Source organism: Rhinolophus sinicus, linkage group LG13 (assembly GCF_036562045.2).
Source record: "Rhinolophus sinicus isolate RSC01 linkage group LG13, ASM3656204v1, whole genome shotgun sequence".
NCBI lineage: Eukaryota > Metazoa > Chordata > Mammalia > Chiroptera > Rhinolophidae > Rhinolophus > Rhinolophus sinicus.
In genome coordinates this window covers 21,231,438-21,236,517 of record NC_133762.1, presented here as the reverse complement: position 1 = coordinate 21,236,517, position 5,080 = coordinate 21,231,438, and the positions used below count along the sequence as shown (strand labels likewise).

The window sequence follows — 5,080 nt, the reverse complement described above, 5'->3', positions numbered from 1 at the left end:
ACTACATAGGTTTTTATTTCTGAAGAGAACTCATGGATCAGGATGGCTTCAGGAGCTCTAGCCATCACATCCACATTCCAACCACCAGGAAAGAGAAAGGGACAAAGAAAAAACTGGGGAGAGGCTATGTGCTAGTTGCCTTTTGAGGAAGATTCTCGGAAGCTTCCACACTGTGCTTCCATTTGCATCTCATTGGGTAGACTTAGTCACATGGCCATGCCTAGCTGCAAGGGAGGCTGAGAAACGGAGTCTTTATTCCAAGGGACCATGAGTCCACCTGAAGTGCAGGGGTTCTGTTCATGCAGAGTAGGAGAATGGTGACACTAAGGAACAAACAGCAGTCTCTGCCACACCCCCAAACCAGTAGAAGCCCTAGCCTCTACTTAATTACGGTCAGCAAACTACATCCAACAGGCCAAATCTGGCCAGCTGCCTGTTTACAGCTCTTACCTCTCTCCTCTCTCTTTTTCTTCTCCTTCTCCTTCTCCTCTTCCTCCTCCTTTTCCTCCTCCTCCTCTCTCTCTCTCTATTTTACATTTTTCAATGGTTACATTTAAAATGAGTATATAAGAACCTACATAACAGCCTCCATGTTGCTTCTTAGTCAGTAAGACCTAAAATATTTACTATCTGGCCCTTTAAGGAAAAGTTTGCTGATCTGTACTAGATACTTAACACATTCTTTTCAAGATTTGCCTTTTCAAGTATCTACCAGCCATTTGCCATGTGCCAAGGCCTGGAGATACAGCAGCAGGTTGTCCTCATGGGGCTCAAGGCAAGCAGGGGACAGAGATAAGAAATGACGAATGAAAGTAATTAATTACGAATGTGCTTTGTGCTATAAAGAAATATGGGGTGCTATGAATGTATAGGATGGGGGAACCTGAAATATTTTGGGCAGGACAGGGCAGGGCTGAAGGACTCACTAGCTGAAATCTGAAGTAGAAGGAATTAGCCTGGTTAGCCTGGTGAGGCATGTGTGTTGGGAGGAGGAAAAGCATTTCCGACACAGGGAAGGCCATGTGGGGGCAAGGATCTTGGTGTCATCTAGAATGACGGAGAGGGGAGAGGAGCAGCATAGACATGAAGGACATGATTCTCCATCAGGGCCTGCAGGAAACCTATCAGCTGGAGTGATTCGCATTGTTTCCAGTTGTTTCTGTCTGTTTCCAGCAGCCTCTCAAATCCCATAAAATTAGCCATTTCTAAAATGTACGCCCTCTCTTCCTTCTTTTCATCATTCCCACTGCTTTCCTCTGAGTCTCTTATAGAAAAAAAAAAATGCAGGGATTCCAGAAAGACTGGTCCAGCCACATGGAAAGCGGCCCAGGAAACTGCCTGGTTCTGGCTGCAAATGCCGTGAGAAGAAAATTATCCTGTAATTGAAGGGGAAATTCTTTATTAGGATTGTTGGAGAGTTCTTCAAGCTGCTTTCATCTGCAGCTTGCTCCATGCTTTAATTAATTAGGTTTCAGGAGACTTCCCAAGCCTTGGGTTGCACCATCTTTCTTCGGGATCAGGACCTCTGTTGCAGGTGGAGAAACTGAGGCAGGAGAGACCCTGAGATGTGGAGCTTGGGGACAATCCTGCAGCAGAGTTGGTTTCTGAACACTTCAAGCCTCAGGCTTTCAGGAAAGAGCTCCAAAGCCAGTTGTTCCAAAGAAAGGAAGAGTGTCTACCTTAAAAAAAAAAAAAGTGTTTTTGTTATAAACTGGTTAAATCACATTTTATATGTGACTAGGGGAAAAAAAAATCAACATGAAAATTCATGCCTTTTTTAAAAAATCACAGCTGGCTAAGGATAACCCTGATATTTCCCACTGGGTTATTTTCTTGATTCTTAGCTAAAACCCAGTTCAAACCGGCTTAAACAAAAATGGTAGTTTGTTGGAAGTAGATCCACTGTTAGGCACATCTGGTTCCCTGGGCCTGAGTGATGTCACCAACTTGCTCTCTCACTTCTTGAGTTTTCACTCTCTTTTCTGCTTTCTAATCTCTACAAGATGGCCTTCAGCAGTTCTTAGAGCTTTTTTGCAGTCTCAAGGGAAAGATGGCTTCTCCTTCCCAATAGATCCGAGAAAATCCCAAGAGAGAACAGCATTGGGAGGGATGAGATAGTAAAAAGGACCTCAAAGAATTTTGCTCATGATCAATGTTCCTTCCTTGGGCATTTTCAAGAGACATTTGTCAAGTCTCCAATTGCTTTCAACTGTTTTTTTGTTATTGGACTATTTCTTTGAAACTACATAGAAAAACAGACACACACCAATTACCCGTTATCCTGCCAAGTTAATACAATCACTGCTATCATTTTGGGGTGTGTTTTGTCTGGGTCCCAAAGTATGTCTGTACCAACTATAATTGTGACGGTGGTGTTGTGGGCGCTGGAGTTCATGTGGGCTTTGGAGGTATATGGACTTAGAGCTGAATCCTACCTTTATTATTCTTACTAAGTATGTGATCTTCAGAAGGAGGGAGTAGGGAGAGAAAGAAGTGTCTTCCACCTTGGAACAAAAGCCCCGAGCTTGATGCTGATTGGACCACCCCTGACCAATGCCTGTGGCCAGGGGACTGCCATGTGCTGATTGGCTCAGGACTGCGTTGCCCTGAACCAATCACAGTGGGAGGCCTAGGCAGGTGCAGCTCGGGAGATGAGCTGGGGACATGCTGCCAGCCTGTAGTGTCCCCAGCGTGTAGTGGCAGGCTCTCGCAGGCTATGTCACCACCCGGTGAAGGTCAGCAGGGTCCTTAGGAGTGAAGAACCTGAGGCAGTCGGGGCACCTGTGCCTTGACCTGTGTCCTTTGCCCCTTCTGCACGCACCCCAAGCCATAGCCATGCCAGGTTCCTCCCACACCTCCTCTCTCGGGGGCTGGGGGGGGGGGGACGACACAGCCCTAACCGCCAGTTTGGAGGCCAGACGGTGTCTCTGTTTATTTTCTCCTTGCCATGAATTCTCTCTTCTGAGAAAATAAAAGGAATTTTTTTTTATTTATTTAAAGAAAAAGAGGAAGAGGGTAAAAACTCAGAAAAGTAAAAGGCCAAATCCCACCACCAGTAGCAAATTGTACTTCTTACAAATGGTAGCTCTTGAACTAGATTTGGAACAAGTCTACAGGCAACTAGATGCATCAGAATTAAGTTTCTCATAAAGGCAGAGCCAAAGGGACGGTGGAAGCAGAGAAGTTCTCAAGGGAAAGGAGCCCTGGAAGCTTCGGAAGCAGAGATTTTAATAATTGTTGTCAATACTGGCGGTTTATGAAGCACTTGCCATGTGCTGGGCACTGAGCTAAGTGTATTACCTATTACCCAGCATCCTCCCAAAGGCCTCTTTCACAGAAGAGGAAATTGAGGCACAGGGAGGTCAGGTGGCTTGTGCCAGGGCGCGTTGTTTACAAGCTGTGGGGCTGGCCCTGGCCCTCAAGCCTGTTTCTTTCTCCAAAGCTTCCTAATCGCTGCCCTTCACTGCCTCTCTTTAGGTCTGGGATTTGAGAAAGTTTGCAGAGTGAGATTTCTGGGATGAGTTGGGGCCTGAGGCAGATAGAGCCTCCTCTTCTGGTTTCCAGAGTCTTCCAGATTTTGGCGTGGTCCACGTAGGACTATTTCAAGCTGGCTGGAGAAGGGAAATTATCATTATTATTATTTGTTTGATTTCCTGTTCCTTGGATTCTTCCAAAGTGAGTTGGCTCCAGCAAACCTGCACTCAACTATCTTCTTGCTTTTTAAATTTATTAATATTTTTTAAAAATTTTATTTTTTCCCACTTTTTCAAACTTTGTTAAGGAAAAAGCAATGCTGATAAATGTCTAGAACACAGTCAATTTTCTGGGATTCTTCCCTTGAAAATGTGACATTTGATTTCCAAACTCATGCCAGAGCGTGCATGGTTCCCACTTGCACCAAGTAGGTGAAAGGCTGAAATCCTAACATGTTCGTCTTCCGACTTTCCCCAGTTGGTGGTCCGTCTTTGGATCGGCCGTGACTGCCTGAACAGAGACGGTGGCTTCATTCACTCCTGTCACTAGCTCTCTGAGCTCTTCTGTGTCCAGCAGTCGCAGAATTACAGCAGCTTCATTAAGAATTGTGTCTCCTGTATCAAAACCAAGAGCATGCTTGTCTAAAACAACAGGCAAGTCCTCTTTGGTGTGATTTGCTTTAGCTCCCGCATCCTGCGTCAGGCGCTCCTGGCCCAAAATGCGAATTGCCTTAAGCATCGCCAGGTAGTCAGCACGGCGCTGAATCTGAAGGTTAGGCAAAGCCATGACACCAGCCGTAAAATCAGGATTCTTTACGTGCAGGTGGATCTACCGCTCTGCATTGTTAGCTGCACGGTCAGCACTTTTTGTATCATCAGGTACCAAGTCCTGGTATTTTTCAGCGTTATCTCCATATTCAAGTCTAACATGCAAACTAGGAAGCCAGTCAGTTGCTTCTTGTTGGCCTTGAATCTTGAAAGGAAAATTACCATCTCTGAGATACTTTTCAAAGAACTTGGCCAGTCACTGCTGTGGATGTTTCTTAAATTACCTCTGTCTTCAGCCTTGTAGTGTCTGATTTTCTGGTGTTCAGGCCACACAATAAAGTGTCTAAATTCTGGTTTGTCTTTCTAGTTAAAGCCAGCAGGTTGTGGTAGTCGAGGGCAGTTGGCTTGCCTTGGGACATCATTCCCACTGCTTCTCGCTCTGGGCCCACGGACTTTGGCCGGGAGAAGAGAGGCCAGGAGGTGCGGGCAGCGGGCAATGGCAGCGAGATGGCCTTCTGGGTTTTTTTGTTTAGATGAGAGGGAAGCAGAGTACCGTTGACCCTGCCAGCGGGCAAGTTCCCTGTACTTGGGAAGGAAGAGAGTCCCTTCTCATGCTGACTGTGGGAAGAGGCAGACCGGAAAGAGTCAAGGTCAGTTCACCCAGGGATAAGTGCTAAAAAGACAAGAAAGCAGGGTAAGGTGTTAGGGACTTCTTCGGGTGAGATCAGGGAGGACTTCTCTGAAGAGGTGCCCTGACGAGGTCCTGTTCTCTGGAGAGGCTCCCTTTAGGTGGAGCCCTGAATGATGGGAAAGAACTAGCTACGGGAGAAGCTGGCAAA

The 5,080-nt window shown here is 46.2% G+C and overlaps 1 pseudogene; it reads right to left on the bottom strand.

Moving 5' to 3' along the window:
* Positions 1–3,921: 3,921 nt before the first annotated feature.
* LOC109444605 (RNA transcription, translation and transport factor protein) lies at positions 3,922–4,660 on the bottom strand (annotated as a pseudogene).
* Between the last annotated feature and the right edge of the window lie 420 nt (positions 4,661–5,080).